This window comes from Bos javanicus, chromosome 18 (assembly GCF_032452875.1).
Source record: "Bos javanicus breed banteng chromosome 18, ARS-OSU_banteng_1.0, whole genome shotgun sequence".
Classification (NCBI taxonomy): Eukaryota; Metazoa; Chordata; class Mammalia; order Artiodactyla; family Bovidae; genus Bos; species Bos javanicus.
The window spans coordinates 11,638,034-11,652,152 of record NC_083885.1 but is presented as its reverse complement, the minus strand read 5'-3'; the positions used below and the strand labels follow the sequence as shown (position 1 = coordinate 11,652,152).

Here is a 14,119-nt window from a genome sequence, read left to right as displayed (position 1 = left end):
CATCTAACTGATCCCCTCCTCCATACTACAGTGGTTTCGAATGTGAGGGCCTGCCACAGATATGCAAATGCGTGCAGCCTCCACGAAGCTCTGAGAGTAACTCCTAGGGTTCTCTGAACCCTTTCAGAATTGCAATTCTGGAGTCAATTTTGTAAGGTGCACAGCCTGCTAGGACAGTGGTGCATGGATATAACACGTAAGTATACATGTTCTGAGAAACGTGGGCTAAAAACGACTGGACTGACACAGGCTCGTGAGGTTTGTAGACGCCTGGGACCCAAGGTGGCCCACCACCCTAGAGTCCCTGATGCTCGTGATTAAAGACGGTGCTCTCAGCTCAATGGGGCTGAAGGCCCCTGACCCTGGGAGCAATAGCTGGGGAAGGGGCGGCATCGATCCCGGTATCCTCAGCAACGTCTCAGGGCGCTGGCCTTTCTCCTGGGGACTCACCACCCCGCTTCCACAGCCCTCTATGGGTGCCTTGATTCCCACACCCCAGCTGCTACCAGCAACATGCTCTCTTTGGGGACACGGGAGGCAGCCTGTCTCTCTGCTGCAGCTTCACCTTTAGGGGGCTCTCATCTGGGTGGAGCGGCGTCTCTTCAATGCTTGCCACAATGCAGGTTCCCAGGCCTGGCTGTGCACTCCTGGGTCAGCACTCCTGGGGGGCCGGGGACCCAGCGACTCCATGGATCCCACTGACATGTGACAGCCGCCAACTGTCAGGCTGGGCTGGCAGGGCATGTTAGAAACACACAGGCTTTGAAATGAGAATAAGCGCTCTGACCCCATGGGTCAGCCATGAGGCGAGCAGAACAGCTGGGGCTTGGAGAGGTGTTCCCTGTGGGTTCCTGGCGGCAGCATGGAACCTTCCAGAAGCCAGGCCCTCCACGAGCAGAATCTGACATCGTACATGTGGATCAAAGGCTCGGCTTTATGGGCTGTCACCGAACAAGCAGCAGGGTGGCATCGGGAGCGTGTGTGGCCTGGGGAGTGGCACAGGGCTGGGGCAGGGCTGGCCCCCAAAGATGTGCCTGCCCTCATGTTACTGCATAATGCACACAGCACACCAGAAGGAGGCGTCTCTGCTGGCGGGATGAGGGTGAGGCTCTGAGTGCGGGGGAGCCTGGGTTACCCAGGTGGGCCCTGAGTGCAACTGCAGGCATTCTCCCAGGCAGGGGGCAGACGGAGCTTGCCATCCAGAGAGCGGAGGGCCATGCAGAGCCATAGCACAGCGTGCTGTGGAGAGGCTGGCCCTCAAGGTGGGCGCGACGCGGCCACAGCCCAAGGCCGCCAGCCGCCGCGGAGGCCGGCAGAGACCACAACAGATCCCCCTCAGGCCTCCAGAGGGGGCGCGGCGCTGCCCACACCTTGATTTCAGCCCCCGATACCGATTCTGGACTTTCAGGACGAAGACGGGAGGATAAACGCCCTGTTTGAACTGCAGAGTTTGTGATCATTTGTTTCGGTGGCCCTGGGGCACTCAGAAGGCCCCATGTTCCAGAGGGCGAGTGCTTGGAATTCAGTGCCCTCTGCTTGCTGCCTTTAAACCCTTCATCATTCTGTCTTTTTTTTTTTTTTCTTAAACCTCGCTGCTGCTCAGCTAGTGGGATCTTACCTCCCTGACCAAGGATGCAACCTGTGCTCACTGCGGTGGAAGTGTAGCGTCCTAACCACAAGAGGAATTCTCTCATCTTTCAACTTGTGTCTTATACATGAGGTCTGATGAGACAACAGTATGCATGGGGTCGGGCGGCGGGGTGGTGGTGCCTGAAGCTTTGGCTGAGCAATGGTCCTGCCCCAGAGCAGCAGCCAGCTGTGTGTGGGGAGCGGGAGGCTCCGGTTCTGGTATCCCCTCCATGTCTGCGGGGTGAGGCGTGGGAGGGGCACAAACCCAGGTATGGGTCAGGACACAGCCCCCAGGGTCTGTGGGTCGGGCCAGCTCCATCTTTCTCGGTCCCACTACAAGGTGAAATTCAACCTTGCCTTCCTGTGGGCTGCCCCTTAATTTAGAGCAGAGGGCCCCCGAGGGGTCAGCGCCTCCACTCCAGGACGCACTAGTGCACAGGGTGGGTAAGGGGCGCTGCCCAGCACCACTGTCCTCCAACCAGCGGGATACGGCAGAAGACATGGCATGTCACTCGTGAGATTTGTTTAGAAGATGCTGGTTCCCTCCCTCCCCGGCACTTTCTTGCCTTCTTGCTTTACTCACTTTGACAAAGCATGTTGTGAGCGGCCATGTGGGAGAGGGCCATATGGCAAGGAATTGAGGGAGGCGTCCAGCCAACCTCCATCCAGGGATTGAGGCCCTTTGTCAACAGTCCTCAAAGACCTGAATCCTGCCAGTGGCTGTGAGTGGGTCCTTCCCCAGTGAGCCCTCAGATGAGATGGCAGCCCTGGCCCACCCTGGATCACAGCCTGTGAGGGCCCCTGAAGCAGGAGATCCAGCTGGGCTGCACCCAGATTCCTGACCACCGGCACTGGGAGATAATAGATGCTGCTGGGAGCCGCCAGGTTTGGGGGTAATTTGTTATGCGGCCATGGATAGCTGATGCACCCAGCCAGACAGGCCTGGGGCACCTCCTCTGGGAAGCACTGGCTTGTGCTTTCGCAGCCCACACTCAACTGAGCTGGCAGAGCCCTGCTTCTTACCCAAGATCCTTCCTCCAACCTCAGCTCTTGTAGCTCAGCCTGGCCCTGACTCTCCATCACACCATGACGGGCCCTGTGAGCTCATTCTCAGCTGCGAGGTTGCTCTCTGTCACCTACAAGAGGCTCCACTCCTCCTAGGTCCACTCCAGTCTCCCCTTCATGGCCAGCTTCTCTGATCGACTCCATCCCATCCAAGTCTCTGCTCCCCTGGGCCTCCCCAGCATCCATGGCCCCAGGGATAGATCAAATGCCAGGCTCAGCGTCCGCTGGCTCATCCTGCCTCCTCCGTGGGCAGCAAGGTTCCTAAGGACGGATAACTCTTAACCCACTCAATGCCAGACACCACAGGGCACTTAACGTGTGCTGCAGGCTAGGCTTCCAGACAAATGGCACAGGATTCTTGCCCTCTCTGGGCCAACAGTCCTCAAATCTGGGGACTGCAGGGCTTGTGAGAAAGTGGTTCCCTCAGTGGGTGCTCTTAATGTGCCAGGCTCCAGTTTGAGAGGCCTGGCGGGTAGCACTCACCGCTGTCCCCAGGGGAGTTCTATGCAGACGTGACTGCACACAGATGTGTGCCCCGAGTCCCTGGAAATGCTCAGTTAAAGGGTGGTCATCCGGTAACCAGAATGTGCTCAGTTACATGTAGACCACCATCCAGGTGGAGAGTGCAAAGTTAAAGTATCCTGGTAGGGAGCTGGTGGCACCCAGGCTGAGAATTATGTTTTTGTTGGGAGGGCGGCTGCCAGGCAGCCCCACACACCTGCTAAAGGCTAAAGCCTAGAATAGGAGGTACGGACGCCCCTGGGGAAGCGCCCCAGGCAGGGCAGGGCAAGACGCGGCGTCCACAAGGGGACCGGGCAGTGTGGGGCATTAGACCAGGACGTGCGTGCTCAGTTGGCCTGAACCGTCTGCAACGCCATTTCCCAACCTGACCGGACTCATGGCCTGTTGGTTTGAGGACAAAGGATCAGGTAAATGCTGCACATCCCCGGGGAGCGCACCCAGGCCTCAACACTCCGCAGCCCCTTGCGTACAAGTAGCTGCTCCATAAGCACTCTGTAATGAGAGCCTCTTGCACACTCCCAGCGTCTCGCTCAGCACCAGCCTCCAGGTGCCCCCACCACACCACCCCTTCCCTCATCCAACCTGGGAGGTCCCCTGCCACCACCTCGTGGCCGCAGCCGGCTGCCCAGCACGAGGCCAGCCCTCGAGGGGCCACAGCTGGCCGGGCTGGCCACAGCCTCCCCCAGAGATCCTGGGCCAGCTGAGGAGGCGCCGCCTGCCCCTGGGCCAGCTCACTCGCCTGGCATGGCTCTGCGGAGGCGCCCCAGAGATGGCAGCCGCGGGCCCCCTGGGGGCCAACCAACCAAACCAGGCCCCCTGTGGTCTGGGCAGCAGCCTCTCCACCCACCCCGCCCCGTTCCAATGGTCCCAAGGACTCCCTAATAATAGCACTCCTAAATCCTCATGGCCAATTCGGCTCCATTTCTATAAATAATGTAGAATCTTTTTATTTACTGACAGGTTGTAAAAGTATCAGGGAGAATAATGTGAAATCAGGAGCTGCTGAATAATGCATGCCATCCGCCTCACTCCCTCTCCTGCCTGGGCAGGGTCCCTTGGCCCCCAGAGACTGCACCCCCTGTGAGGGGCCACGGGAGGGCTGCTCAGAGCTGACGCTGGGGTCCTGGGCGCCACTTCCTCCATTCAGTCCTTCAAGGTTTGGACTTGATCTTCGGGCAGATTTCTGGGGTCACTCAGGGTGCAGGGTCAAGGGTCCACACCCATGTGCTCTGCATATTCAAACCAAACCTCAGGCTCAGCCGCTCATACAAACATATATTTGCATGGTCAGAGCCAGGTCTCTGCCGCACCCCCTTCCCAGACACACACAGACATGCACCCACAATCATACACAGACATATACATAATCATACAAAATGCAAAGGTACAGACACATACACATCACATACACACACCACATGGAATACACACAGACAGACATACCCAGACACATGCAATCAGACACACGTGCACAATCACACACTAAGACACACAAACACATAAACACAAAGAGACACACAGATATACGCAATCATGCACACACAGACGAAGACAGACAACCACAGACACATGAAGATACACCTACCACACACACACACACACAACCACACACAAAGGTGTAACCACACAGACACACGTAGATACACTTAACACACACACACACAACCACATACAAAGATGTAACCACACAGACACACGTAGATACACTTAACACACACACACAACCACATACAAAGATGTAACCACACAGACACATGTAGATACACCTAACACACACACACACACACACACACACAACCACATACAAAGACGTAACCACACAGACACACGTAGATACACCTAACACACACACACACAACCATGCAAAGATGTAACCACACAGACAAGACACACAGCCACACACACCTCTGGGGAGGGCTGTACACCTAACACACACACACACACACACACACACAACCACATACAAAGACGTAACCACACAGACACATGTAGATACACCTAACACACACACACACACACAACCACACACAAAGATGTAACCACACAGACACATGAAGATACACCTACACACACACACACACAACCACACACAAAGATGTAACCACACAGACACACGTAGACACACTTAACACACACACACACACAACCACACACAAAGACGTAACCACACAGACACATGAAGATACACCTAACACACACACACACACCAGTGATGGCTAGAGGTCATTTCCTCTAGCCACATACAAAGATGTAACCACACAGACACGTGTAGATATACCTAACACACACACACACACAACCACATGCACAGATGTAACCACACAGACACATGAAGATACACCTACACACACACACACACAACCACACACAAAGATGTAACCACACAGACACACATAGATACACCTAACACACACACACACAACCATGCAAAGATGTAACCACACAGACAAGACACACAGCCACACACACCTTGTTTTCCCTTATCTTTGGTGATCTCAAAATCTCGTCATAGTGGGGAGGGCTGGCTGAAGCTTTGGTGGATAATTCGTATTTTTTCTTGACTTTTGAAGAACGTGCATTAATTATTCAAGATGCTGGCTTGGCTGTGAGGGTGCAGGTGTTAGAGTGGCTACAGGGAGGGTATGACTTGGCATGTCTCGCATTCAGCTGCACTGTCCAGGCAGAGCCCCTGGGACTGGGTGGGGTGGGGGGGTTTGTCCCTGGCTGGAAATGACCTCTAGCCATCACTGAGGGGGGCAGGGCTGGGGGCTGAGCCTGGAAACTGTACCCATGAGGGTGTGGCCCCGGCTGTCTGCTGACAGGGGTAGCCCCTGCGCCCAGGGGCTCAGCACACAGCAGGTGCTCAGCACACACACAGGAGTAAAAAGCTCCGTGCTGCTGTCACCCCCACTGTACGCCTAAGCACACCTCCACACGTGCACACAGTCTCCCTGAGCAAGCCAAATGGCCAGAAAGGGACACTGTCCATTGGTTCAGGAACCCGGCAAGGGCTGTGAGCTTTGGGTCCCCCGTGAGCTCTGACATCCGAACCGCAGGCCCCTCTCTTCTAGCCCGTGGTGCCATTTTACAGCTGGAGACACTGAGGCGCCAGGTCGCACAGCGATTTGCCTGAGATCTGGAATTTAGTGCCAGTGGCATGGCAGTGGTCACACAGGTCACCCCTATTCCTGCCACGGCCACAGGGGGCAGACAGGTCCCCACGCTGCAGACACGCCAAGGGGAACAGCCGCTTCACCGAAGACAGACAGTGATGCATTTGGGATGGGGTACAGGCCGGCTACCTCCAAGCCCCTGCCTCCTGACTGGGGTGGGACCGAGCTCTTGGGTCTGCCTGGGTCCCTCCATCTGTTACAGAATGGTATTCCTAACACCCCACCCCGCTTTCCCAGCAGGCACCCCAGTTCTTCACACGCCTTAACTCGTTCAATCCCCAAGCCCGTCCGTGGAGTCGGCACTATTATCAGGCCCACTTCGCAGATGTGAACACCGAGGTAGAGAACGAGATCAGCACTTATTGGGGTCTGAACCCCACAGACTCCAGAAGGCAGAGCGAGGTACCTCTACAAGGGGCTTCTCCTCTGGGGGCACACAGGGTCACCGGAAGTCTTAAAAACACATGGATCCCTGGACCCTCCCACCCTGAGATTCTGAATGAGCGGGTCTGCAGGGTGGAATGTGGGCTGCAGGGTTTTGGAACTGTGATGAGAAGGGGTGGCCCCAGCTTCCTGGGGCTCCTTTGCTCCTGGAAGCCACACGCCTCCTTCTGAGAGCCGCCGGCAGAGGGTTTCAGGGGAGATGCCCAAATTAAAATCAGACCTCAGGACGGGAGCCCCTTCCCACGTCATTTCAGGCCCGAAGCTTGAGGCCAGCAGGTCCCCAGAGAAGCAGCAGCAAAGAGAACCGAGGTGGAGGCTGCCGGGTGTCCTTGGGCGGCCAGATGGCGGCTCGGCCAGCAGGCGGGGCCACCCGCGCTGCCTGGAGCTCTGGGGAGGCTGGGCTGAGTCAGAAACCCAGGCTTTCTGCCCGGAAGGTGACTTTGGAAGCTTGAGAATTTGGCCATGATGGCTTCAGAACCAGCCTGTTCCCAAGCCTCAGTCATCAGAGACCACACGCTCCAGGCTGGGACAGTGCAAGGGGACCCCAGTGCCAGGCACCTGCCTGGAGGGTGAGGGCAGCACAGGGCTCACAGCAGACGGTGGACACAGGCGAGAGAGAGAGAGAGAGAGAGAGAGAGAGAGAGAGAGAGAGAGAGAGAGAGAGAGAGAGAAAGAGAGAGAGAGAGAGGGAGGGAGGGAGGGAGGGAGAGTGTGTGTGCCGAGGGCCACATGTCTAGGGCCGGTGAGCTTTGCTGTGTGGCTCTGGGTCCAGCACTTTGCCTCTCTGAGCCTGAAAGGGGGCAAAAACCTGCCCTTTGCCAAGGGCCTGAGCAAAGGCATTTGGACCCCAGCCCCGGGTGGGGGAAACCAAGCCTCACCTCTTCCCTTGCTCCCTGCTGGGCTTCATGGAGGACCACGAGTTGTGGGGCGGTGTCGGTTTCTCCCCTCTCCCGTCCACTCCATATCTCCCCTGCACCCTCCCTCTCCCAGCCTCGCAGGCAGGACGGAGCCACCCCCTTCGCCCCTTCTCCCACCCACCCCCACTCCGTCCCTCTCGGGGTCTCCCTCGTCCCGTGGCCCCAAGCCTCGTGAGGTCTCAGGCTCCCTAGAGGGGGCAGTCCGTCTCCCACACAGACAGGAAGCAGGGCCTGCTCGCAGGGCCCCGCCGCCCCCAGCACTAAGGCCTTCCAGATGTGACCTCCTCTGACACACCCTGGGTCCCAGTCCCACCAGGCCTGTGACCTCCAAGGGGCCCGGTCCACTTGGGCAGCCCCCGGATGTTCATTCCCAGCTCTCGAGAGGACTCGGACACACACTGGGCGCCCTGAAGGGTGCACAGCCGAGCGCCCTGTACCCCCACGTCAAGGAGAGGAGGGACCCGCCGGGCCCTGAGCCAACGGATTTCCTCCGCCGGCGCCTGGCGGTGGGCAGCCCGCCTCTGGCAGCGGCCTGGCGTCGGAAGGCGTTGGCAGACCGCGGCCAGCTCTGCCAGGCGCCCCGGGGTGGCGGCTCCTCCCACGGGGAACTGGGAGAGGGTGCTGGGTGGCGGAGGGGAGCTTTTGCTTCACAGGGGCAGATAACCGGCTCTGTTCTGGAGTTCAAGCCGGGACCTGTCTGCGTTAGGGCCTGTGGCCGGATATTTCCTGTCTCTTGAGACAAGATACGCCGCCCACTCTCAAGCCCTCCCCTCCCCTCCCCACCGCACAGCCCAGGGCCTGAGCTGGCCCAGAAGAAGCTGCACTTTGTCACTCTTATCTGCTCCCCCACCCCCGGCCCGCAGGCGCTTGGGGATGGCTGGGGAACAGGAGGACGGAGGTTCACACCCCACCTTCCTCCCGCAGGATCTGAGTGGGTTTTCCGATGAGGACCATGAGCTGTTGAATGAGCGAGGCAGACTGAGGCTGGGGGCGGCTGCCTCAGGCTGAGAGGATGTGTTCAATGGCCCTAATGGCACCTGAGCGAACATTCTAGAGGAAGAAAGCCGGGGCAAAAAAGGAGGAAAACCCCAGAGCCCCTGGAGGGAGCTCAGTGGACAAAAAGAAGCCTGGGGACAGCCCACCAGCACCCCCCAGGCCCCAGGCCAGGGGTCCCGGGTCTGGTCTGGGGCGGCCCTGAGTCCTGAAGGACTCCCCAGGCGCCTCTTCTGCAGGGCCTGAACGTTTGAGGTTTCCCCTCCCTCCTAATCTATTCTGGGCGTGCTCTGCTTGCAGTCAGGCTGGCGAGGGGCTGAGGCTGCAAGGCGGTGTGGGGGGGGCGGGGCACGGGGGGAGGGCAGCGGGGGGCCAGGCGGAGGCAGGCTGGATGATTTAGGAGCTGCTCTGGGCAGGCCCCGGGAGAGTGTGGGCAGGGAGGGCGGAGGTGACAGATGGAAGGCGCATTTATTAAGGGTGAGTCAAAACATGTGAAGGGTTTTCTTGGGAGCCCTGGTGGGAAGGGATGCTGGGAGCTGATGCGGTGAGGGCTGGGCAGCGTGCCCGGCCCAAAGCCGGAGCCACAAGAGCTCGGCACTGGCCCCTGGGAGGTGTCTCCGGCTGGTGGATGTGCCAACCTGTGTCCAGCCAGGCCGGACCTGCAGGCTCCGAGACGCCCCTCTGCATCTTCCTGCTCCACCCTTGGGCTGACCGGGCCCTGGCGCTGCCTCAGTTTGCACACCTGTAAAATGGGAGACTCATGCTGCCCCTCGCGTGGGGAGAGCCTGGTGCACAGTAGGGACGCGGTGATCTTGGTTTCTTCCCTTAGTTCCTCTGTAAGACACTCCGCAGTCCACACTGCCCTGAAGCCCTGGCTGCCACAGGCTTTAGCTTTTTCTGGGCCTGCTCCATTGCCTTCTTGGACCAGGGGTTCAGGGCGGGGTCCACACTCTTCGCCTGGCACGGGCCCTCCCTTCTCAGGCCCTGTCCCACTTTGCCCCACACCCTCCCTCCTGCTCACCTCCCACCTGGCCAGGGCCTGACATCAGCCTCCCTTTTTCAAGGTGCCCAAGCTCCCGCCCTTCCTACAAGCTCACGCTCCCCAACTGAGAATGGCCAGCTGCCTCCTTACACTGGTCTAATTCTCATATACGTCCTCCCAGCACTTTAGCGCCACCTCCTCCAGGGAGTCTTCCAGGGATGCTTCCAGTTGGGCCCCTTGTTGAGTTTCTAGAGCACTTGGCCCGGCCCATGCTGAGAACAGAAACCGTGTGCCCAGGGAGCTGGGGCTGGCATGGAGGGTGTTCATGGCGCCGAGGAAGACATGCTTCCTGGAGGCATGCTTCCAATGGGACAGGGAAGGTTCACTTGGCTGCAGGAAAAGATGGTCTGGGGGAAGGAGGAGGGGATGCCTTTCCAAGGAAGACAAATGAACTAATGCCAACTCCCCCAGAGACCTTCAGAGGGGAAGCCCATGCCTGGCTCCCCCTGGCAGGGCCTGGAAACTTGGGGTGAACCGCAGAGGGGAGGAGGGGCAGAGACCTTCCAGGACAAGACCAGCCACAATATAAGAACAGATGCAGGGGACTCAGTTGCCCAGGGACCCACCAAACCACTAGCTTGAAGGTGAAGCTCAAAGCCAGCCCGTCCTCTCCACGTTAACATGAGGAAAGCAAGTACCCAGCCTCCACGATTATTTGAGAATTCTCCCTCTCCACCCATCATTAGAGCAGTGTCCAACGGGGCCGCGGAGCACAGACAGGTATTAAATTTTAATGAGTGCTAATGGCTCTGCCCTACTTTGTGAGCACGGGCCTACGTTGATGAACATTTAATTTCTCAGGCCTTGACCTCTTTCCTCTCCTCTCCCACAGCCCCCTCGCCGGCTTCCACCCTCACAGATGTTTGTGAGCAGCAGGTAGGGCGGGAACCTTCCTGGGCCACCTGAGAGCACACTCAACAATCAGAACCCCACAGCCAGCAGCAACGTGCGGCCCTGTGACACAGACTTTCATTCATTCCTTCACTCCCGGGTAGGTAAGGAGAGGCATCGGGGGTTGAGGGACTGTGCCCTGGGGGAGGGGCCCATTACACTGACGCCAGCAGACCAGCACCCACCGCCCCTCAAGACCGGAGTTCCCCAAGCCCAGCTCTGTCCCGGGGGACCTGGGTATGGACTGCAGGGCTGGAGTGGTGGCCAGGTCCCTGCTGCCCCCTGGTGGCGATGAGGCCCACCTGCCCGGGCTGGCAGGGTGGGGTGGGGGTGAAGGGCTGACCACAAACCCTTGGGCTCAGGCTGGGCCACCAGACTGGGGGACGGCCTGGTTCTGAACCAGGACTCCTAGAAAGCTCAGCGCGCTGGAGCCGGTTGCTATCTTCTGGGCATGGATGCCATGGTCCCATACTCATTAGCATCCCTTCCATTCCTTGTAGTCCGCCAGGCTCCTCTGTCCACGGGATTTCCCAGGCAAGAATACTGGAGTGGGTTGCCATTTCCTTCCCAGGGATCTTCCTGACCCAGGGATCGAACCCGCTTCTCCTGCAAAAGCAGGTGGATTCTTTACCACTGAGCCACCTGGGAGACCCATGACATGGGATTGGTCAGTTAAGTCACTCAGTCGTCGTGTCTGACTCTTTGCGCCCCTCTCTGCAGCACATCAGGCCTCCCTGTCCATCACCAACTCCTGCAGCTTGCTCACACTCATGTCCATGGGGTCAGTGATGCCATCCAACCATCTCATCCTCTGTCGTCCCCTTCTCCTCCTGCCTTCAATCTTTCCCAGCATCAGGGTCTCTTCCATTGAGTCGGCTCTTCGCATCAGGTGGCCAAAGTATTGGAGCTTCAGCATCAGCATCAGTCCTTCCAATGAATATTCAGGACTGATTTCCTTTAGGATGGACTGGTTGGATCTCCTTGCAGTCCAAGGGACTCTGGGATATACTTATACAAAAGTGTAATTCTTTATCTCAAGTTGAAATCTAACCCAGCGCCCTGTTTTGCTTTCCTTTCTGAATCAGGCAGCCCCACCCAGGGGCCTGCTGTAGGCATTAGATGTATTAACTAACTGCCTCAGACAGAGTCAACGATACTCATGTTGGCTATTCTGTTATTTTAACTATTTGTATTGTCTTCATTTGTGTTCCCCGAAGCAGAGCCTGAGACAAGGATTGATTCACGGGCAAGGGGTTTATTTGTGAGGGGCTTCGGGAAGTGGGGACAGAGAGGCTGGGAAGCAGGGGAAGGACCACGCTGAGTGGGCCTCTGGGGACTCGGGGACAGAAGGGTCCCCAGGAAGGACAGAAGGAGGGGGGCTTTATCAGCGACACGTCTGTTCTTTGGTGGGATGCCAACCCCTGCTTGGAGTGGCAGCTAAGACTTTAAATCATTACAGGGGCTCCGTCTCTGCCGGGGAGCACCAGGGCAGGCGGGAGAGGTGTGGGCAGGGCCCCAGCAGCACCCACTATGGGCATCCCGGGCAAGAGTACTGGGGTGAACATGTCCCCCCACGGTCACGTCCATCTGGAGACTATGAGTGTGAGTCCTTATGGAAAGAGGGTCTCTGCAGGTATGACCACGTTAAATGAGCCTCGTGTGGGCCCTCATCTAGTGCCTGGTGTCCTCACGTGAGGAGGAGCACGTGGACACAGAGGGGGAGACGGCCACGTGAAAGGAGCGACAGGGAGAGAGTGATGTGGCTGTGAGCCACGGGGTGCCAGGGGTGGCCGGAACCCCCCGAAGCTGGAAGAGACACGGAGGGACCCGCCCCGGGGGACCAAGGCCCTGCCCACGCCTGGATCTTGGACGTCTGGCCTCCGGGACTGCAGGAGGATCCGTTTCTGTTGTTTTAAGTTGCCCAGTTTGTGGTCCTTTGTGATGACTGCCCCGGGGACCTGAGTACAGTGAGAAGTCGCTTTATCTCTGAGCCTCAGTCTCTTCCACTGACAAAAGGGATAAAACGGCCTGTCTCCTCGGGTGGCCGTGTGTGCACGGCCACATTCACAAACCCAAACTCAACACGCCGCCCAGAACCACTAAATCCCGCGCAGCGCGGCGGCGGGTTTGTCCGCTCGGTCCTGGCCCCTTCTGGAGGGCGCGGGGCTGACAGCTGCGGGGACCTGGAGGGCTGACAGCATCAGGCCGTTTATGCAGCCCGAGCCGGGGAGGCTGGAGCCCTTGTTCTGTCAACTCCGGGGGCACCCGCGGTGAGGCCGGGCTATCAATCCCCACCCGCCTTATCGTTCTGCCCGCATCAGGGGAGTGCAGACACAGGGTGTAATGTCGTAACACCCGCCGGCCAATCACCTTTGCTTCCAGAGACAGCTCAGGCTGTCAGAGGAGCCGGGAGGTAAATATTTCAGCAGGCGGAGGCCAGCCACCCCACCCCCGCCCCAGGGTGGGCGGGAGGGGACAGGCACCGCCAGGAACGCGGGCATCAAATCTCAACCCGTTTAAAATATTCGCACAGTAAATCCAAGGCGGGTAAGCAGGAGAGGCTGAAGCAAGGATGAAATACGAGCAGATATAAAGCCGGACACCTTTATTGTTCTGAAACGTCTTCCAACAAGTTATGGGACCAAAGCTTGACCCTAAGCTATCATACTGTTATATGGTGGGACACAAAGCGGACTCTTGGAATTAGGGCTCAAAGGGGGCTCCTGGGCCCGCCTGTCCACCTGGGCCCAGGTTCCCCCCGCTTGGTGGGAATCTGACCCTGACGTTGCTGTAAAGAGACGCCTGTCCTGCTGGGCGCCTCCCCTCGGTCACTTGAGCGCATCCTCCTGCCTTGGCCGGGTTGTACCTGAGACCTCACAAAGCTACAAGCATTATGAATTTACCGAGCACCTCCTAGGCTCCAGCAGCAGCCCTGGGCCCCGGGGACGCAAGAACAGGGCTCCCCCAGCCTGATCTGAGAACGCACCTGAGCTCATCCCAACTGCAGCTGGCGATTTATTCTCTGTCCCTCCTTGGGGCCTCTGCCCTGCCTCCATGGCCTCTTGGATGAAAGGGGTAAGGGGCTCGGCTCTCTGGGTGGGGTCTGTGAGCCTCAGCACCCCGGGCCACACAGAGCGCTAAGGTCGGGGCTACCCACCACGCGGCTGCTCAAGAGTGACGCCGCGCCCTGGGACTCAGTTGGCGCCTCTCGAGACGGGGGCCACAGCCACGCCTCCCCCGTGGTGTGGGAGGGCTCAGGGGCTCACACAGTAGTGGCTTCAGATGGAAGAGCTCCGTGCTTTGTCGGGATTCTTCTTAGGGGCGCAGAAGGGAAGACCCCGGAGGCTCAGCCAGCAGAGCAGGGCGCCCCCTCCCCAGTTCAGGGCCCACAGGACAGTGACAAAGGGTGGGTGGGGCGCAGAAGGGGACCAGAGACAGCACCC

The 14,119-nt window shown here is 58.6% G+C and overlaps 1 protein-coding gene and 1 long non-coding RNA gene across 7 annotated transcripts in view; one reads left to right on the top strand and one right to left on the bottom strand.

Moving 5' to 3' along the window:
• The window catches only part of GSE1 (Gse1 coiled-coil protein), a 394,922-nt gene that overhangs the window by 211,356 nt on the left and 169,447 nt on the right, over positions 1–14,119 (bottom strand). The window lies entirely within an intron of this gene.
• LOC133230052 (uncharacterized) lies at positions 9,084–11,730 on the top strand. The gene is made up of 3 exons (XR_009730723.1): positions 9,084–9,220; positions 10,618–10,776; positions 11,397–11,730. It is a non-coding gene; the product is annotated as an uncharacterized LOC133230052 (long non-coding RNA).